The sequence below is a fragment of the Microcaecilia unicolor genome, chromosome 5, assembly GCF_901765095.1.
Source record: "Microcaecilia unicolor chromosome 5, aMicUni1.1, whole genome shotgun sequence".
NCBI lineage: Eukaryota > Metazoa > Chordata > Amphibia > Gymnophiona > Siphonopidae > Microcaecilia > Microcaecilia unicolor.
Genome location: NC_044035.1, coordinates 248,195,683 through 248,218,446, shown reverse-complemented (window position 1 = coordinate 248,218,446; position 22,764 = coordinate 248,195,683). Strand labels below are relative to the sequence as shown.

Genomic DNA, 22,764 nt, shown 5'->3' with positions numbered 1-22,764 from the left:
CTAGATGAGGACAATGATGTGCAGTAGTGCCTCAACTGTAAAAAGGAGAAAAAATCTGATTGAGATAGCCTCCATTGCTCCTTTGCCTGGTCAAACGATGGAAGGAGACCTCCCTCCGAAGTTACAAAATGTCCCACATACTGACAGCCTCCTGCCATCCATGCCTGAAAGCGGGAATTCCCCTTCCCCGCTGGTAAGCACAGATTATCAATCGCTGATAAAAAAGGAGAAGGCCCCAAAGCACCCCCAACATGACATCTCCACCACATCCAGGCCTTGCGTAGTGGCCAGAGTAAACAGTACATCCTTCTCCCCTTCACCATCTGTATCTGCAACAAATTGAAAGCAGAGTATGGGGATGAGCAGTCTTCCCATATATACCGTGGGGCAAATCTCAACACCCCGGTATGCAGTTCATGGATCCATCTAAGCAGTGCTGTCACATTATATAGCCGTAAATCAGAGAGGTTTAGTCCCCCCCTTATCTCGGGAGTGGGTCAATTTAGCATAACCTATTCGTACTCTACGCCCCATCCATATAAAAGAGCCTACACATCCCTTATACACTTCCTCGTCCCATTTGGTAATCCAAATAGGCAGCATCTAGAACGAGTATAAAATCTTTGGAAGTATGACCATTTTAACTAAGGCTACCCTGCCTAGCAACGTTAGTGGTAGATCCTTCCATCACCGACATAAAGCGTTAATGTTCTCCAATTTTTCCTGAACATTCTTACAATAGACCACCTCCATGTCCCTGTGAAGGTATACTCCCAAATACTTCAACGCGCCAGACGACCATGCCAGGGGAAAGGCAGGCAGCCTCCGACACGCACACGTGGAGGAGACAGGTAGGGCCTCAGACTTGTCAAAGTTTATCTTTAGCCCTGAAGAAAAGCCAAATTGCTTAATGAGAGACACCAGTTTAGGAACAGATTCTGAAGCGTTATCTAGATATATGAGCATATCGTCGGCAAACAGGTTTATCTTAAACTCCTGAGACCCAACCCTAATCCCACCCAGATCTCTTGATTGTCTAATTTTTATGACTAGGGGTTCTAGGGACAGCACGAATAACATGGGAGACAAGGGGCAACCTTGCCTTGTACCTTGTTCTAGTTTGAATTCTGAGGTCAATGCCCCATTAATCAATATCTGTGCCGTCGGGCAGCTATACAGTGATCTGATATCCCCCCCCAAAATTCCCCCATAATACCAAATTGTGGGAGCATCCAAAACAGATAGTCCCACACTATTTTATCGAATGCCTTCTCTGCATCAAGACTTGCTATTATAGCATCTCCTGGGGTATCCCCAACATTTTGTAGCACTGACAATGCACGTAAGATGTTCGAGGAGGCATACCGACCTGGGACAAAACCAGTCTGGTCTGATGTATCAGCTCCGACAGTATATGCCCCAATCTCTTAGCCAAGATATTCGCAAAAAGCTTAATGTCCCGATTAAGGAGTGTGATCAGGCGATACAAGCCTAGCAGTTCCACATCTCTTCCTGGCTTAGGCAGCACCACTATGTGCTGAGTTAATCTCCCCCCTCCCTCCCCAGTGGTGCACAAGTGATGACATAATTCCTGAAAAGGGAGCCTGATTTTCCCCCCCAAAATTTTGTAAAACTCTGGTCTCAGGTGCTTTTGCCAATTTGAAGCGCTTTATAGCCTGACTTACCTCCAGCACTGATGGGAGCATTTAAACCATCCCGATGCTCCTGCGTCAGTTGCAGTAGGCTAATATCCCCGAAAAACGATTCCCTCTGTGCCACATCCACCTCCCCTTTATCATAAAGTGCCTTATAAAATTCCACGAAGGCCTTCTGAATATCTTCCGTTGCAGTCTCCAGCTTCCCTCCCTGCGATCTAATTTTGGTTACGACCTGCTTCGCCCCTCTTTGCTTCATCAGCGCAGTCAATAACTTACCCGCTTTGTTCCCCCACCTATACATATTGAACTTGTACATAGAAATGTCTTGGGCTGCCCTGTCATTCAAAAGGTCGTTAATATTCCTTCCTCACCTCCTCATCCCTAGTCAGAATGTGCTGGCCTCTCAACTTTTGCAACTGATTAGATAGAGAAAGCAGTTGTTTCTCCCTTTCTCTACGTGCTTTCACTGTATAGGCTAGAATTTATTTTATGGAACAGAATAGCTACCCCTCTTTGTCTGCTGTTGAAAGATGAAAATGCTGACTCCCCGAGCCAGCTGCACTTCAATTTAAGATGCTCTACCTGCAAGAGATGCGTCTCCTGCAGCAACATAACATCCACCTTCATTTTAGCACAGTATGAAAGAATTTTTGTGCGCTTTACAGGAGGAGTGAATACCATCTACATTCAAGGTGTCAATCCTCAGATTACTCATAAGACAGAGAAACATATGCTATACATGCCTGTCCCACATTAGTATCAGATCAGTTGGGGAGACGGCGTCCCAGCTGCGCCTCCCCCTACTCCTTTCTCCTACAGTGCAAGTGAATCCCTATCATGACAGAGAAACAAGAGGAGGAGGCTCCTCCCAGTGGCTCCCAGATATCCAGCACTCCCTTCCCGCCCCTAAACCAGTCCCCCCTATTCCCCCCTCTCTCCACCCCCTCCCCTCCAACCTCCCCTCACATAGAGCCCGATCTACACAAATACCATACTCACCATCTCCATCATCCAGCCTATTTCCAGCACACACACCTCTCCCACCCCCTGCCCCTCCCCCACAAATCCCCTCCCGAGAACACCCAGTGTTACAACTGCCCCTTATAGGGAGGCCCCTCCCCCACCCGACCCTTTCCCCCCCCCCCCCCCCTCCCCAGAACCAACAAGCAAAACTACAATGTTAACCTCTTGTTGCCGCCTAGTCCGCCAGGCAGCACTTCTATGAAGACCAGGTCCTCAAAAACAGTCAATAAAACAGTCAATAAGACATCTCAGGCACATACTATATTGCAGCTTTTCAGATCAGATCTCCAGCCGAAGGCACAAAGCCACTCACAGCCTTCTTTAGCATAACCGCCTTCAGCATTCCCTCGTCAACGGGTGTAGAAATTACCGCTTCTCGGATGCAGAAGCCAGTTCCGTCAAAACAGCAACACAAAGTCTCTGAGTCAGAAAAAGTTGCAACCTCTCCAGCAAATCCTCTACGGTAATCGACCCAGAAAAGTTTTAAGCTCCTCTGGTGACTCCATAAATAGTGTGGCACTATCATGCACCACCCGTACTCTCACAGGATATTGCAAAGAAAATTTGACTCCTTTATTAAATAATTGTGAGCAATACAGCGATAAGTGCCGGCGGAGATCTGAGACACACGGAGAAAAATCTAGGAATAACAGCACTTTATGTCCTTGGAAAGACACCTCTTTCCGTTGTCGCCATTTAGACATAAGCAGAGATTTTTCAGCATAGTTGAGTATCCTGGCAATTACCGGGCGTGGTCTAGCGTTTTGATCTCAGAGCACTCCCACGCGGTACACTCGTTCTGCCCGCAATTTCTGCCCCTCTACATCTAGGCCCAACTCCCTGGGCAGCCAGAACTCCACCAAATGCCAAAGCTCCTTGTCCCTCACAGACTCCGGCAGCCCTACTAGCCGGATGTTATTGTGGCAACTTCTGTTCTCCTGGTCCTGGGGGAGCAGATATTGAAGCCGATCTTACAATAGGAATGGGGAGAGCAGCTAACAGGCGTCCGCTCAGGTCGCTGCCATCACGTGACCCCCCCGAGGGGAGATTTGATAGAGGTCTATAAAATAATGAGTGGAGTGGAACGGGTAGATTTAAATAGTCTGTTTGCTCTTTCTTGGCGTCCACTTTCGAAAATGGCTCTTCTTTTTAGATGTTTTCAGGCTAACATGTCTCTCTCATAGCCCATTTTCAAAAGGAAAACTGGACATTTTTCTTGTTTGAAAATGGCTGTCAGATGGACTTTTTTTTTATGTTATCAGCAAAACGTCCTGATTTGGAATTAGATGACTTTTCAAAAATGCCCCTCCACCAGTACACCAGAGAAAGGCAGTATGGCAGTATATCAAATGCATTACCCATTTTCCGATGCAGTACAACGTGGAAGAAAACTCTCTAAAGTTTCAGAATCTAGTTAGTTTCTCTTCACGCTAGACTCCATCCATCTAAGAGAATATATATCCTGCTGGTAATCTGTTGGACCTTAGATAACAGCAGTTACAGGTAAGTAACTTTGTTTTATTTACTAAACTGTGAATTTACCCTGTTTCTGAAAGCTTACAATAGCATAGTAACATACTATAGTCATATGTACAATGTATAAAACTATATACAACATAATCCAAATATTATTTATATAAATCAATCCGTACTGAGTTAAGTTGAAACCATTGAATGATTGACAAAATTGTTCAGATCCACCATGAACAGAATTTCATCTGCCACAGCTGCGCATTTTTAGATTTTCAAGTATCAGATGTGCCTGTGCTTTTAAACAGGAAGATGTCAAGCATTCCATAACCTCTCTGGGGTTTTTTTTCAGTTCAGTTTGTGTGTATTCTAAAGATGTTTAAAGTTGAGTAGCTAACCAGCAGGCAGCTTTTATTGCTAATGACGGAGACAGAAACAGTACTGCGGTATTTACAGAAATTAGTGGTGAAGATTTGAGGTTGCACCTGCAGTGGGTAACAGCTATTTTACTAAAGAATTCTATATCACAAGCAGAAATTATTCTTTTTCCGAAATTACCTTTTTACTGACCCAGAGATCTTGGATTATGAATTGCAATCTCATTTGGCACCGACAGTCACCTGGAACAACCTTTGGCTCTATATCTAGCCCAATTCAGATACTATACATATTATATAGTAAGAACCTTTCACTGTGTTGTGCACATGATAAAAGCCATTCATAAATATTATAGGGTCTAACAGTGACTTCTGGTGTTATACTGTTGTATGTGAAAATTTAGGTGCCACTCATCAAATTATATGCTTCAATAAATCCCTAAGGGGGCCTTTTACAAAGCAGCTCATGGTAAAAATCAGCTGGCAGTAAACATTGAGACATCCATAGGAATATAATGGGCGTCTCAGCGTTTACCGCCAGCTGATTTTTACCATGAGCTAAAAATGCTAGCACAACTTTGTAAAAAGACCCCCTAAATGAACAGAAGCTGACACAACCTCTACATGGTGCGAAGTTAAATATGACATCTTCCTGCATATTTCAATGCATAATTACTCTTTATTTACAAGACTGGGGATCCAAATGGCAGATGACGTTTAATGTGAGCAAGTGTAAAGTGATGAGTGTGGGAAAGAGGAACCCAAAGTATAGTTACGTAACGCAAGGTTCCACATTAGGAGTCCTTGACTAGGAAAGGGATCTAGGCATTGGCGCCGACTCCGTGGGTGCTGTGGGTGCGCGAGCACCCCCAATATTTCCTCGCCAGAACCGGAAGTTCTCCAGGACAGGAGCCAGCCCGCTGTCTGACTTCTTCTCCCACTCCCACAACAGTCCTTCGCCTGCCCCTCGCCTTCCTGCATGCCGCCCATATCTTAAAAGTTATCTTACCGGGGTCCCAGTGGCAGCAGTAGTGAAAGGCGAGCACGAGCAGGCTCAGCGAGTCAGCGCTTCAGCCTGCCTTCCCTTCTCGTTGCTCTCAGCTTTGCCTCTGGTCCCGCCCTCATTCCCTGTTTCTGCAAAAGTCATCTTACCGGGGGCATGTCAAGATGGCGGACTGACTGGTGGACGCTCTGCAACGTCTCTGAATCTTTCCCTGGTGGATTAGATTTCCTTCTGCGGAGTAAAGAAGTTTTTTCCCTCTCTAAATATGCTGCACACCAAGCGGAAAGGAGTAGTCAAGGGCTTACCGGTGACAAACTCGGAAACTGCTCTACTTCAGACGACGCTTGACAGATATACCACCAGAACTCCACGACAGACCAGTTTGAGTCAAATTCCCGCAGTAGGAGACGAGGGTGGATCGTCTTTCTCACAGGGAATAGAAACAACATCAGGGCCGTGCCGATGCGGTAAGCGAGGTAAGCGCCGCAGGGGGGCGCCCACCTCTGGAGGGCGCCGCCGTGGTGCTTACCCTCGCCCCGCGCCGCCGAGGACTTTAAATCTTTTGGCACCAGAGAGGGGGGTGCCGCCGCTCCCGCTGCTCTTCATCCTGGCACCCCCCCTCCCGCACCAGCCCTTTAAATTTATTTGCCGAGCGAGCGCAGCACCTCGTGTGCAAGTAAAAGAAGCGGATCAGATCATCTCATTGGGCCTTCCCTCACTGTCCCGCCCTCCTCTGACGCAACTTCCTATTTCCTCTAGGCGGGACAGTGAAGGAAGGCCCAATGAGATGATCGGATTCGCTTCTTTTACTTGCACACGAGGTGCTGCGCTTGCTATCGCGTCGGCAATTTCTTTTTAAAGATGGGTGGCAGGGAGAAGACGAGGCAGGGTGAGGGTGGGGGACAGATGGGGTGACCGTGAAGGTGGGGGGGGGACTCGGATAACAGAAGGGACTGGGTGGGAGACAGATGGGGTGAGGGGGACTCGGATGGGCAGAAGGTACTGGGTGGGAGACAGATGGGGTGAGGGTGGGGGGCACTTGGATAGCAGAAGGGACTGGGTGGGAGACAGATGGGGTGAGGGGGACTCGGATGGGCAGAAGGAACTGGGTGGGAGACAGATGGGGTGAGGGGGACTCGGATGGGCAGAAGGGACTGGGTGGGAGACAGATGGGGTGAGGGGGACTCGGATGGGCAGAAGGGACTGGGTGGGAGACAGATGGGGTGAGGGTGGGGGGCACTTGGATAGCAGAAGGGACTGGGTGGGAGACAGATGGGGTGAGGGGGACTCGGATGGGCAGAAGGGACTGGTTGGGAGACAGATGGGAGAAGGGGCATGGAGCTGGAACTGGGGTCTGAAAAGTGAGCAGGAGGGAGAATGGGGTCATGCCTGGGGCAGGGGTGGATGGGAGAATCAATGGATCTGGAACTAGGGGCAGCCGCAGGTGGGAACTGGGAGCCGAAAAGAGGGGGCAGTGAGAGAGGGGGGATAGATCCTGGATGGAATGGGGAGTGAGAGGGAGGGCAGACCCTGAATGGATGGGAGGGGGAAAGAGAGAGGGCAAATGGTGAATCGAAGGAGCAGAGAGAAAGGGCAGACAGTGGATAGAAGGGAGTGAAAGAGCAGACAGTGGATGGAAGGGGGCAGAGATAGAGGGCAAATGCTAGAGGGAAAGGAGAGAGGTCAGATGGTGGATGGAAGGGGGAGAGAGAGATAGCAGACTGGGGCAGATGGTGGATGGAAGGGGCAGAAATAGAGGGCAGATGTGGATGGAAGAGACATTAGAGAGGGCAGACACTGGATGGCAGAGAAAGAGCGAAGACAGATGCTGGATGGAAGGAAGACGGTGAAAAGAAGATGAGGAAAGCAGAAACCAAAGACAACAAACTGTAAATATATATTTTTATTATTTTGCTTTAGGATATAGTATTTTAGCTGTGTTAATAAATGTTTATAAATAGAACATGTAAATAAGGTAATCTTTTTATTGGACTAATTTTAATACATTTTGACTTAACTTTCAGAGAACAAAACCCCCTTCCTCAGATCAGGATAGGATACTGTAATAGCACTATACTGTATTGACCGGAGGAAGGAGATTTTGGCCTCTGGAAGCTAAATGTATTAGTCCAATAAAATGGTATTATTTTATTTTCTGTATTTGTTTTATTTCTATTTGTTAATTTGTAAAGTGGTGATTGGTATTTGTTAGTTTTTTCAAATTTACATCTGCTGTCTTTATATTTTGCACAGTACTAGGAGACATTTTCTGTTTCTGTGGTGTTGCATTGTATGCAGAGTCTGGCATCGGGGGTTCAGTTTAATTTTTGTCTAAATAGAAAGTTTATGATTACTTATTCTATAGTGGATTAGGGTGTATCTGTGTTTGTGAAAAAGACATGGCTTTCAGTTGGCATTGACTGTGCAGGATTGACGATCTGTACTATTCTGTCTGGTTTCATTTTACAATAGGTGAATTGATGTTCTAGTGCTCACTGTAGTGCTTAAGATGCTTTCCTTTTCCTTGTGTGACTCGTAGAAACGACTGCTTATGGTATGGTAAAATTGCTCTATAGGTCGTGAGTGTTTTGTATTCTCGGTATGCCTAGTACTGGATTTGGAGGGGGGGGGTGTTAAACAATGACCGGCCCCGGGTGTCAACTACCCTAGCTACTACCACTGCTGCCGACGTCTCCCTTCCCTTGCACTCGTTGGTTCCCTCAGTGTCCCGCCTTCTTCTGACGTCAGAAGAAGGCGGACACTGAGGTAACCAAGAGCGCAAAGGGAAGGGAGACGTCGGCAGCGCTCCGCTTTCACTGATGCTGCTGCGACCGGAAGTAAAAGATTTAAAGGCCCCAGGGTGCAGAGGGAAGGGCAGAGAGGCATGGATGGGCAGGGCCCAGGGAGAGGACAAATTGCTGGAAGGGGAGAGGAGAGAGGATTGCTGGCTATGGATGGAGGAGGGAAGGGCAGAGAGGGACAAGGATGGACATGGGGACCCAGGGAGAGGACAAATTGCTGGAAATGGAGGGGAGGGGAGAGAGGAGGATTGCTGGCTATGGATGGAGGAGGGAAGGGCAGAGAGGGACAAGAATGGACATGGATGGGAGGACAGGACCCAGGGAGAGAGGAGAAATTGCTGGAAATGGATATAGAGCAAGAAATGAAGAAGAAAGGAGAAAAGTAAAGAAATAAATGGAAAGGAATCCCTGGAAATGGAGTTAAGAGGACAGATAGCAGCAGAATCAGATACTGGACCAGCATGATTGAAAAAAGAAAGTCACCAGACAACAAAGGTAGAAAAAAATTATTTTATTTTCATTTTAGCGTTTGGAATATGTCCACTTTGAGAATTTACATCTGCTATCTTATTTTGCAATGTATAGCAATTTGTTTCTAAGAATATTGCTGACAATTCCTTTCAGTGTGGCAAGTGGTGAGCGATCATTTTCATGGGGGGGGGGGGGGGATCATTTTCACGGGGGGGGGGGCGCCAACTGATAGTCTGCAGGGGGGCGCCAGAGACCCTAGGCACGGCCCTGAACAACATTATCCTCACCGGAGGTTAATCCCCCGCCTTGCCCAGCAGGTCTCAGAAGTGGGCTAGACTTCCTGGAGATGTCCGAAGATGGCGCAATAGGAAATCTTGCTACTGGGCACAAGCTGAGACGCTGGGAGAATCAAACAAAGTTGAGCTAAAAGTTCCTGAGGCGGTAACTTTAGACTCTATCTGGAAAGCGATACAGACGCTGACTACTACAGTTGCTTCAATCGTGAGTAAATTGGATTCTTTAACATCCGCATTAGAGACTTTTAAAAAAGAATCGGAAAAAACGAATAGTGCTGTTCAACAAGATTTCTCCGCTCTAAAAGTAAAAACAGATTTGCTTATAAAAGACAAACTGATGATTCATCGAAAGATAGAGCAGTTTGAAAACTGTAACAGGTGTTTGAATCTACGGTTGCTGAATTTTCCAAGTTCTTCAGAAATGAATGTGATGGCTATGTTTAAAAAATATTTGGTTGAAAATCTTCAATACTCCCCAGATCTTATTCCCCCAGTTAACAAAATATATTATTTACCTGAATGAAAACGTGGGGAGAAATTGAAGGAAATACAGGGATTACAAAATTTAACTGCTCTTCTAGAACAATCTGCTATTGAAATTTCTGAAAGGAAAACATTACTCGTTTTGTTGGTCTTTGAACAAGATCTAAACTCAATTTTGAAACTGTTCTTTAAAAATTCTACAAAAACTTACATAAGTACATAAGTAATGCCATACTGGGAAAAGACCAAGGGTCCATCGAGCCCAGCATCCTGTCCACGACAGCGGCCAATCCAGGCCAAGGGCACCTGGCAAGCTTCCCAAACGTACAAACATTCTATACATGTTATTCCTGGAATTGTGGATTTTTCCCAAGTCCATTTAGTAGCGGTTTATGGACTTGTCCTTTTATGAAACCGTCCAACCCCTTTTTAAACTCTGCTAAGCTAACTGCATTCACCACTTTCTCCAGCAACGAATTCCAGAGTTTAATTATACGTTGGGTGAAGAAAGATTTTCTCTGATTTTTTTTAAATTTACTACACTGTAGTTTCATCCCATGCCCCCTAGTCCTAGTATTTTTGGAAAGCATGAACAGACGCTTCACATCCACCTGTTCCACTCCACTCATTATTTTATATACCTCTATCATGTCTCCCCTCAGCCGTCTCTTCTCCAAGCTGAATAGCCCTAACCTCTTTAATCTTTCTTCATAGGGAAATCGTCCCATCCCCGCTATCATTTTAGTCGCCCTTCGCTGCACCTTTTCCAATTCTACTATATCTTTCTTGAGATGTGGCGACCAGAATTGAACACAATACTCAAGGTGCGGTCGCACCATGGAGCGATACAACGGCATTATAACATCCTCACACCTGTTTTCCATACCTTTCCTAATAATACCCAACATTCTATTCGCTTTCCTAGCCGCAGCAGCACACTGAGCAGAAGGTTTCAGTGTATTATCGACGACGACACCCAGATCCCTTTCTTGTTCAGTAACTCCTAACGTGGAACCTTGCATGACGTAGCTATAATTCGGGTTCTTTTTTCCCACATGCATCACCTTGCACTTGCTCACATTAAACGTCATCTGCCATTTAGCCGCCCAGTCTCCCAGTCTCGTAAGGTCCTCTTGTAATTTTTCACAATCCTGTCGCGATTTAACAACTTTGAATAACTTTGTGTCATCAGCAAATTTAATTATCTCGCTAGTTACTCCTATCTCCAAATCATTTATAAATATATTAAAAAGCAGCGGTCCTAGCACAGACCCCTGAGGAACTCCACTAACTACCCTTCTCCATTGTGAATACTGCCCATTTAACCCCACTCTCTGTTTCCTATCCTTCAACCAGTTTTTAATCCACAATAGGACATTTCCTCCTATCCCATGACCCTCCAATTTCCTCTGTAGCCTTTCATGAGGTACCTTGTCAAACGCCTTTTGAAAATCCAGATACACAATATCAACCAGTTCCCCTTTGTCCACATGTTTGTTTATTCCTTCAAAGAATTGAAGTAAATTGGTCAGGCAAGATTTCCCCACACAAAAGCCGTGCTGACTTGGTCTCAGTAATTCTTGTCCTCGGATGTGCTCTGTAATTTTGTTTTTAATAATAGCTCTACCATTTTCCCCGGCACCGATGTCAGACTCACCGGTCTATAATTTCCCGGATCTCCCCTGGAGCCTTTTTAAAAAATCGGCGTTACATTGGCCACCCTCCAATCTTCCGGCACCACGCTCGATTTTAAGGATAAGTTGCATATCACTAGCAGTAGCTCCGCAAGCTCATTTTTCAGTTCTATCAGTACTCTAGGATGAATACCATCCGGTCCAGGAGATTTGCTACTCTTCAGTTTGCTGAACTGCCCCATTACGTCCTCCAGGTTTACCGTGAAGTCAGTAAGTTTCTCCGACTCGTCCGCTTGAAATACCATTTCCGACACCGGTATCCCACCCAAATCTTCCTCAGTGAAGACCGAAGCAAAGAATTCATTCAGTCTCTCCGCTACATCTTTGTCTTCCTTGATCGCCCCTTTTACCCCTCGGTCATCCAGCGGCCCAACCGATTCTTTTGCCGGCTTCCTGCTTTTAATATACCGAAAAAAAATTTTTACTATGTTTTTTTGCCTCTAATGCTATCTTTTTTTCGTAATCCCTCTTGGCCTTCTTTATCTGCGCCTTGCATTTGCTTTGACATTCCTTATGCTGCTGCTTGTTATTTTCCTTCTTCCATTTTCTGAAGGCGTTTCTTTTAGCCCTAATAGCTTCCTTCACCTCACTTTTCAACCAGGCCGGCTGTCTTTTGGACTTCCGTCTTTCTTTTCTAATTCACGGAATATGTATGGCCTGGGCCTCCAGGATGGTATTTTTGAACAGCGTCCACGCCTGTTGTACAGTTTTTAATCTCTCAGTTGCCCCCCTAAGTTTTTTTTTTACCGTTCTTCTCATTTTATCATAGTCTCCTTTTTTTAAAGTTAAACGCTAACGTATTTGATTTTCTGTGTACAGTTACTTCAAGGTCGATATCAAAACTGATCATATTATGATCACTGTTATCAAGCGGCCCCAGTACCATAACGTCCCTCACCAGATCATGCGCTCCACTAAGGACCAAGTCTAGAATGTTTCCTTCTCTCGTCGGCTCCTGCACCAGCTGCTCCATAAAGCTGTCCTTGATTTCCTCAAGGAATTGTACCTCTCTAGCGTGTCCCGATATTACATTTACCCAGTCTATATTTGGATAATTGAAGTCACCCATTATTATCACATTGCCCATTTTGTTCACGTCTCTGATTTCTTTTATCATTTCTGCGTCTACCTGCTCATCCTGGCGAGGCGGACGGTAGTACACTCCTATCACCTTTTTTTTCCCTTTTATACATGGAATTTCAACCCACAATGATTCAAAGGTGTGATTTGTGTCCTGCTGAATTTGTAATCTATCTGAGTCAAGGCTCTCGTTAATATACAATGCTACCCCTCCACCAGTCCAGTCCACCCTATCACTACGATATACTTTGTACCCCGGTATGACAGTGTCCCACTGGTTATCCTCCTTCCACCAGGTCTCAGTAATGCCTATTATATCCAATTTTTCATTTAGTGCAATATATTCCAACTCTCCCATCTTATTTCTTAGACTCCTAGCATTTGCATATAGACATTTCAGAGTATGTTTGTTGTTCCTATTTGCATGATGCTTAGTACCTGACACTATTGATTTGCCATCTTTTGTCTGATCTTTAGTTGTATTTAAGGGCACCTGGCCTACCATGGTCTGTTGTGCAACCTCACTATCCAGAAACCCTACCTTCCCTGTTTGTGAGGTATCTTTGCAAGATACCTTTTCCTGAACCATGCGCTTTTGAGCGACTGTTGGCCTTCCCCCCATTTCTAGTTTAAAAGCTGCTCTATCTCCTTTTTAAATGCCGACGCCAGCAGCCTGGTCCCACCCTGGTTAAGGTGGAGCCCATCCTTTCGGAATAGGCTCCCCCTTCCCCAGAATGTTGCCAAGTTCCTAACAAATCTAAAACCCTCCTCCCTGCACCATCGTCTCATCCACGCATTGAGTCTCCGGAGCTCTGCCTGTCTCTTGGGCCCTGCGCGTGGAACAGGTAGCATTTCAGAAAATGCTACCCTAGAGGATCTGGATTTGATCTTTCTACCTAAGAGCCTAAATTTGGCTTCCAGAACCTCTCTCCCACATTTTCCTATGTCATTGGTACCCACATGTACCAAGACAGCGGACTCCTCCCCACCACTATCTAGAATCCTATCTAGGTGACGCGTGAGGTCCGCCACCTTCGCACCAGGCAGGCAAGTCACCAGGCGATCCTCACGTCCACCAGCCACCCAGCTATCTATATGCCTAATGATTGAATCACCAACTATAACAGCTGTCCTAACCTTTCCCTCCCGGGCAGTACTTGGAGACATATCCTCGGTGCGAGAGGATAGTACATCCCCTGGTGGGCAGGTCCTGGCTACAGGAGTACTTCCTACTTCACCAGGGTGATGCTCTCCTTCTAGAAGACCTCCCTCCTCCAAGGTAGCACAAGGGCTACTAGACTGGAGGTGGGACTTCTCTACAACATCCCTGTAGGTCTCCTCTATGTACCTCTCTGTCTCCCTCAGCTCCACCAAGTCTGCTACTCTAGCCTCAAGAGAAGGGACACATTCTCTAAGAGCTAGGAACTCTTTGCATCGGGCGCAAACATATGACATCTCACTAACTGGGAGATAATCATACATGTGACACTCAATTTCTTGGAGATAGAATATGACTATACCCAGATGTGGTGAAAACCACACACAGGATAGAAGAAAAGCTTTCTTGGGGGCAAGATTTATTTTGTCTTATCCTTCTAAATGTTTGGTAAATTACTTGGATAAAAAATATGTCTTTTTTGAACCAGAGCAGCTGAAAGTTTTCTTAGAAAAACTAACCAGATAGTCTCTGAATATTAAGAACATCTGGATTAAGGTATACTTATTGTGAAGGGATGGTGAAAAACACCACCAGAATGCTAGAAAAGGAATATACGTTTTAAGAAGTTTCAGGAGAGCCTTGTTTCACATCTGTTTGACAAAGTAGAGAAAACAAAGTTGAGGGGGACTAAGGACAATACTGAGCATGCTCAGAACTTTCTACTAGTTCTAAGTTCTGGTGCTGTTAGTTGTGCCTGATTCAACCTTGTTTGTCAAAGAAGAACAGCAAAATGGCCAGGCAACACAGGTAAATAGAAAAGAATGTTTTCAATTAATTATTGGACTATATCAGTTTTTGGCATATACATTTGCTATCTTCATATTTTACACACCACAGGATGAAATACTTTTCTGTTTTTATGTCTCTGCTGTTGCACTGCACACAGAGCTTGGCTTCTTAGGGTTATGATTTCATTTTTGTCTACATATTTCTATTTTCACTTTGTGATCACTTATTCTGTATTTGATGATGGTCTATCTGTGTTCTGCGTGTGTGACAGAGGCCAGGTATTCTATAATCCTGTAGGGGTCCTTTTACTAAGTTGCGGTAAGCACTAACACATGCTTACCACGGCTTGAAATGCCTTTCTGCGGGGTATGTTCAGATGTCCTGTGGTAATTTCGGCATTGGCACACGCTACCCATGTGCTAACTGAGGTGGAGAGTAGACGTGTTCTGCGCTAATCGGTTAGCATAGCTACATTGAGAGGCTCTTTCACAAATAATTTTGCAATTTACAGCATGGTGGTAAAACGGGCAGTGTGCGTTAAGATTATTCTTACCGTGTGGCCATGCAGGGGGGGAGCTCTTACTGCCACCTTAATGGGTGGCGGTAAGTGCTCTCCCCCCCCCCCCCCCCACATGGTGGATACATGGTAAGAATAATCTTACCACATGGTCATGTCTTTTTTAGAGGGTTTTTACCCGCTGTGGTAAAAATGTCCCTGGCGCACAGCACCTTGGTAAAAGGACCCCTGAGCATGTTAACTGATTAGCATGTGGTTAGTGCATTAGCCTTCACCACTTACAAAATAGGTGGTGATAGGGCTTATTCGCTAATAGGAAATTAGTGCATGGCCGTTAATAGAAAAAAATCGGAAATTTGGCCATTTTACCCATGTGGAAAAATGGTCTTATTGCATGGGAATGACCCGCATAAGCACACGCTAAGACCACTTTTTACCGCAGTATGGTAAAAGGGCTCCATAGCTTCTTAGAGGAGATCTGTAGTAATCTGGTTTGCTCAATTTTCCTAATTGATGTCCTAGAGCCAATTAATTTTTTCTAGGTAAGGTCTTTATTTTGTGAGCTCTGGAAGTTAGTGCTGTTATAATGTGGTAGGTTTGTTCTATAGGTCCTGAGTGACTTTTTTTTTAGGTGTTTGTATTACTTTATAGTATTCTTGGGTTTAATTTGCTGTTACTGAGATGACACCAGAATGATCATATATTTTTCTATGATGAGCTGTATGATGTAGGTAAAGGCCTTTTCTGGTCAGCCACAAGTTTTCAGTCTCTAGTAAACAGGGTCATGGTGTTTGAATCCTGGCAAACCTGACAAAATAGTCAAATTAACTGTATCTAGGCCTCTTATTTAGGTCAATCAAATTGCAATTTCTTTGCCACTGTCCAGTTCCAGATCTCAGCCAAGCAGATAATGGTGTTAGCATTGCTTTCCTTAAATCGGTGCCTAATAGATGTCATCAGCAACAAAGTGGAGGAGTGGCCTAGTGGTTAGAGCAATGGTCTTGAAATCCAGTGGCTGGTTCAAATCCCACTGCTGCTCCTTGTGACCTTGGGCAAGTTGCATAACCCTCCATTGCCTCAGGTACAAACTTAGATTGTGAGCCCTCCTGGGATAGAGAAATATCCAGTGTACCTGAATGTAACTCACCTTGAACTACTATTGAAAAGGTGTGAGCAAAATCCAAATAAATAAATAAATAAACACTATACTGTGAAACAACTACACACAAAAGTACTATGAAAATATTGACCAGTAACAACCCCTGAGGGCCTCCATGTGCAGAGAAACTTTAGGTCAAAAGGAACCAAAAGCATAGGCCTTCTACCCCACCCCAAATACAAAGTCAGGCCCCAAATTCCAGAATTAAGTAAAATAAGGGGTAACAGGGTACCCCCAAACCAATATCACAACCCACTTAACCCTTTTTGTGGACCATACACCTCAATTCAAAATCAGGCTCCAATAATGGAATAAAAATGAGACGAATGAAGGATGACTCTAGCAGGGTATGTGCCTAGTGGGGCATGTGTGTGTTTGAGGGGGAGGTGGGTCCGGGTGCATGTGCTTGAACTAGGTTGTGTGTGTGTGACTTTGGAAGTGTGGGGGAGGTAGCTTTAAAAAGGTGTCTTTTGGTGCCATCATTTACCAGCTGCTTCAGATCTCTCTGTCTCTGCCTGTATTGTTCTGGACAAAAGCACTCGAAGGTTAAAAAAGAGCTTTTCGAATGGAGTGCTGTTCAAATTTCTGTAGCTGTAACAGTTCCAATACAAAGCAATGACAATTTTTTTGAAAGACTCGGGTCTCTAAAAATACTGATTTGATGCTTTTGATTTTCAAGCTCTTTTGAGCTATGTGGCATGCAGGAAAAAATATGATTTGTTTGGATTTCTGTCCCATTTTAGGAGTGTTCTGGTTGCCTTTATAGAATAAGCATAAACCCCCAGATTCTATATAAGGCTTGGCAAGTTGCGTGCGTTACGTTGGGCATGCACCCAATTTACACATGTACCTTAAGTAACAAGCTAATCAGTGATGATAATTGGCCAATAACAGTCAATTATCACTAATTGGAATTTATGCATGTTTCTTTTTAGGCATATTCTAAAAAGAGGCACATATAAGTTCTAATGCGTGTAGCTGAAAAGGGGGTGCAGCCGTGGGAGAAGTGTGGGTGTGTCGGGGCATTACTCAAATTTACATGCATGGTTATATAATTCGGAGGAACGCGCCTACATTTAGGAATGGGTATTTACACCATTTTTTCACTGATGGAAATGATTATGCGCTATTCTATAAGCTGACCTTTAGGCACGGTTTATAGAATAGCATTAAGTGCTTTTTTTTTTTTGGATGTGTCTATATTTTAGACTCCATTTACAGATTTTGGCCCAAAATGGGCTATTGGGACTTTCCACACAGATGTCTGTTTATGAAATTATTCCCATTTCATTTCAAAATGAATGCACAACCCTAGTAAAATCACACCCATCATCCTTTCCAGTCAGGCTCCTCATATGTTCCCTGTTCTTCTTTGTGAACACAGAGGATATGCTTTTACAAGAGTCTCCAGAAACTTCTTTATATCAGTCAGATCTTCTATAGGCAAATATGGCTCTTTAGGGTTTTCAAGGCTTTTCTTTGTGAACACAGTATGTATCATTAAACAAATGTGAAGGGAAGTGACTCACTGATAGGCAAAGCTCCTTTTAGTCCATATTTTGCTACAATGATTCACTTATTTGTCGCTCTCGTAGTGGTCAGTTTCTTACTATATAATGGAATGTGCATCTAACATCACAAACTAAGATAACATCTCAATAAATTAAACATACGGCAAATATTCCACTCTGTGGGGCTTAGTGAGCAATTCTGGTTGAAACCAGGCTAGGGTCTCTTACTGTTATTGTTTAGCTGCCTGAACAGCAGTGCAGCTCTTATACTTTCCGCTGACTTGTGGAAAGCTGAAATTGACATGTCAGCTCAGGGGTATGTGGAAAATGAGTGGTAAAGCAGTTCCATAAACCCGTCATTGCCTATACAATCAACATCAGAACCAGCAGATGTGCTTTGACTATGATTGCTATTTTGAAAGATTATATAAAGGTTTTTTTATTAAATCAAGGTTTTATCATGTATATTATTATTATTATTATTTATTACATTTGTACCCCGCACTTTCCCACACATGGCAGGCTCAATGCGGCTTACATAGTAACAATATAAAGAATTACAAAGTCTTAAGAAGAATGTACAATTTGTAGTGAACTCGATATTAATGGGGTTAACAGATAAGTAAATTGAGCATGGGAGAAATTGGGTGTAGAAGGAAATGAGTGTAGGGAGGTAGGCATAGGAAGATGGAGAGGAATGGATATGGGGTAGCAATAAGGATAATGGGAAATATGGTCAGTGTATAACAATCGTCAATGAATCATGTGGGCAGGCTTTGGTTAGGTTGAATCGTTAGGGTAGGCTATCTTGAAGAGATGGGTCTTCAGTGCTTATAAAACCCACTGAAAACAAAGTGAAGTCTTGCATTCTGGAGTAAATAGTACACAGTATTACCTCCTTTTCCCTCTTTCCCCTCTTACCCTAGGCAGTTTATTTCTATCTTTCAAAATATTTATATGCTGTAAATCTAAAGCACTACTTACAAAATATGCATAGCCATAATAAAGTAAACATCACAGTAAAAATATACAATACAAAACCAGACATATCAATAAATTAAACAACTTATAAATAAAAATCAACATACCAATAACATTAACATGTAGCTCCGCCCCCTCACGCCTGGGTGTGATGTAAGGTAGAAACAGGATTCCGGTTAGTCTGGTGCCAGTAATCGTGGCAGCTTTTCCGGAACCCAGCACCCAGGAATGGGGAGAGGACCACAAAAACTAACCTCGTCACCTACCCTCGAAGGATAGGTGAGGAAATATAAACTAAATTCAGGATTTCTCCCTATTTCTTTGGAGTCAGTAAGGCAAATTAGATTGTCTGAAACAATATAACAAGTTTATTTAAAACATTCTTATCTCTTGTATAATAAGCAACAAATGAATATAAATATACGTATCCCCTCAACTATACATTCATAAATTTCTCAAAACAAACATGAAATATATATTTTTTTGCTATAACCCTTAAGAATTGATTCTTTGGGTATTATTTCTTCTATTCACAGATATCTCCAACTGCTCATCCACTATCACTGAAGAATAAGGTAAGTATGATTTTCTTTCAACTTTCCCTTTTCCCTTTTTAGATTTTCCCTGCTTTCCCAAAGTCACTTAGCTGAGGCAGGTTTTCTCTCGTTGGTGTGTAGCGTAGACTTTCTTGCGTGGGGGCCCGTGTTGTTTTCCGGAACTCCAACAGTCTGATCCAGTATACAGCTTCTTCCTAAACATTTTGCTTAAATAACTAAAAGAAGGCAAAACCCTGCCTCTCCTGCATTTTGAATTTACAATTTTAAAACTATTGGGAATTATTACCAAATACTGTGGCCAATTTAAACTAACAAAATAAAATTAACCAAAATTCCCTTTCACTCCAGGCCTTTGCTATTTTTTTTTATTTCCCTAAGCTGTGAAAGTGTGACTGACAGCCTTTCATCATATCCACCACACTCAACATCCCATCATCAGCTCCACAATACTCCCCATACATTTACCTAGCTCACCAAAATTCTTTCACTGTTTCCTGCTATTTGATTTCTTTAAATATTCCCTTACCACAACCACCCTGTTCTCAACTGGCTTTCATTTAAACACTTCAACTTATTTTCCCCCTGCAATTCATTCAGCAGACACCCAAAATTCCCAAACCTAGAAGAAATTAATTTAGACCTTTCCCCAATCACACCTTCACTCACCCAATCTTCCCTTAATACCTTTACTGTCACCCAAACTCACTCCAATAACTCTTATTTTCCTCAAATTCACCTCTGCCTCTCTCACTCAGAGCAGCACCTCCACTCACTTCAGCTGTCAAACCGACTCTGCCAACTGCCAGCTGCTGTTACCAAGCCAACAGAAGCTCAGGTCTCAGCAAATTCCAAGGACCTATGCTGCTGGCCACAACGGAACTCTGGGACTCAGGTAATTTTATTTATTAACCCCTAGGTTACAAACAGCGTTAGCCGATTACGGTCTGAACAAATACATGGTATGAATGAATACACAGTGATATTGTGGTAGAATGAGGTACATGTAAGGTAGGTACAGTTGGGGGAACTTAGAGAGGAAAAGGGGGAAAAAGAGTCAGGTAATGTTCGTTACGGTCTTTGGTTGCATTGTGTCGCAAGTGAACAGTCATTTTTATGTTGGGTCGGTGGGGTATGCTCTTCTGAACAGGTCTTTAGAGCTTTCCGAAAATATAGGTGGTCGAGCGTAGTTTTTACTGCTTTTGGCAGTGCGTTCCATAGTTGTGCGCTTAGGTAGGAAAAGCTGGTTGCATAGGTGGATTTGTATTTGAGTCCTTTGCTGCTTGGGTAGTGGAGGTTTAGGTATGATCTTGCAGATTTTGTAGTGTTTCTGGTTGGCAGGTCGATGAGGTCTGTCATGTATCCCGGTGCCTCGCTGTAAATAATTTTATGAACAGTCGTGCAGATTTTGAAAGTGATATGTTCTTTGGTAGCCAGTGCAATTTTTCTCTGAGTGGTTTGGCGCTGTCAAAGCGTGTTTTTCCAAATATAAGCCTGGCTGCTGTGTTTTGGGCTGTCTGAAGTTTCTTTATGATTTGATCCTTGCATCCCACATAGATTCCATTACAGTAATCTGCGTGGCTTAGTACCATGGACTGTACCAGGTTACGAAATATTTCCCTTGAGAAGAATGGTTTTATGCGTTTGAGTTTCCACATTGAGAGAAACATTTTCTTTAATTGAAGGGAAAGACAATCTTTGTAGGCACCCCGGGCTTTTGAGGTTTCATTTATTTAAACATAAAGTCATAGTTTAGAGTAATTTGCTTTTTGATAGATAGGTTTCATGTTATTTTTGCTCTTCAGCATATAGTTTTTGATTTTTGAGTGTTCAACATCTTACAGTTGGCAATTTCTAGTTCAACAAGTTCTCTTTATAATGTGTACACGTCTGTTGAGTCGCACTTCATTTGTAATAGAGGGCTATTGTATCCTACAGTTAAGATGTAAAGCTAAGAATACACTGAACAGGAGATGTGAAACTGTTAACTAATTGTCGCTGCCAATATATTGTGCAAAAAAAAAAAAGACTAAAAATTCATCCTTTCATCCTGCTACTAAGGAAAAAGATCTCTAAGCTACAAAGAATTTTTTTTCTTTTTTTAATTATTCTTCTAAAACTACTTACTTGTCTATTTTGTATAGAATAAGGATTTAGGGCCCGATATGCAGCTGGTGACGATCAGCATTTTGCCGACCACTATCGGTATTATCCCCAGGAATTCAATGCCAGGCCATGTCTGGACTCCAGCACTGAATTTCCAGGTGTACGGATATTTTAAGTGTGATATTCAGTGCATGCCCAAATGAGACTAGCACCAGGCTAGCACACCCTCCTGGTGGTCATTTCAGATTTGGCACATGCACCCATAATGCGTGGATGGATGAATTATTTATTTATTTCCTCCTACACGCACTATTTCCGGCGGTAATCGGTACTTGGCGTGTGCCGACCAGTCACCATGCATGTAGCGTGTGAGGCTTTACCACTAGATCAATGGGTGGCGTTAAGGGCTCAGGCCGGTTTTGGGCGTGCGCTGGTTTCATTTTTACCGCAGGCCCTTTTCCCATCCCATTAAAAAAAGCCCTTTTTTGTAGATGTGGTAAAACCTGGCCTGGCGTGCGCCCAATACACACGCCTACACTACCGCAGGCCACTTTTTACCGCTGCTTAGTAAAAGGGCCTCTTAATCGGCAAAGTGTCAACTCTGCCCCCAAAATGCCCCTGAATTAGCCAGTTTTGAGTTGGGCACTAACCAGACATTTTCAACTGCATTATCCAGTTCAGTACTGTTGAATATGACTCATTAACCCTGAACAAGTGATTTAACCGGCCAGGAGCCGTCTCTGGCCAATGAAATTGCTTTGAATATTGACCCCTTAATATTTTCTATTTTATGCTTACTTTTCCAAATGTATGCTTAAGGCAGCTTACAGAACAATTACAATTCAGGTACAATAAGTCCCTTTCCTGATCAGCTTACAGTCTAAGTGGATACCAAAGGTAACAGACAGGACATGACTTGTCCAAGATCATGAAGAGTGTCAACAAGGTTAAATACAATCTGAACCATGATTTTCCTTGTTCTTAGTCAACTGCTTTAACAATGAGGCCATGTGAGCAAATTTATCTCATCCATATTCATTGTAGATATCTTGAAAACCAGACTGGCTTGGTGTGACCCCAGGACTGGGCTGAAAACCCCTGCTCTAAACTAGCAATTCTCAATTTACTCTTCTGGGAACTATTTTTCAGGAAATCTACAATGTGATAGATTTCATACACTGGATGCCTTCATTGAATGCAAATCCCTCTCATGCATTTTCAGCATGGAAGTCCTGAAAATTAGACTGGCTTGATGTATCCCAAGGACTGGTTTGAGAACCACTGCTCTACCCAGTAGGCAGGCACATTCTCATGCTTTCTCATCTTAATTCCTTTTGCTTAAACAACTAGTTCTCTTGCCCATCCAAATTGCATTCTCTCTGAAACAGGGGCGTAGCCAGACCTCGAGGTGGGAGGGGGCCAGAGCCCATGGTGGGGGGGCACATTTTGGTCACCGACCTGCCACCGCCCCCCTCCACCGCCGCACCCCTCCACCACCTCGCTGACTCCCGTCCACTGCCTCGCTGCCCCCCTCCACCGCCCACTGCCACTGCTGTACCAGTGGCGTAGCCAAGGGTGGGCTTGGGTGGGCCCAGGCCCACCCACTTTGGGCTCGGGCCCACCCAGTACCAG

At 43.9% G+C, this 22,764-nt stretch overlaps 1 protein-coding gene across 3 annotated transcripts in view; it reads right to left on the bottom strand.

Annotated features, from left to right (window-relative positions):
* The window catches only part of CD247 (CD247 molecule), a 143,020-nt gene that overhangs the window by 88,279 nt on the left and 31,977 nt on the right, over positions 1–22,764 (bottom strand). The window contains exon 1 of one of the 3 annotated variants that reach the window (XM_030203953.1): positions 2,942–2,992. The exons of the other annotated variants lie outside the window; for them this stretch is intronic. The gene's annotated coding sequence lies outside the window, so the exon portion shown is untranslated. Of the gene's footprint in view, positions 1–2,941; positions 2,993–22,764 lie in introns of those variants that run through there. 3 annotated transcript variants of the gene reach the window in all.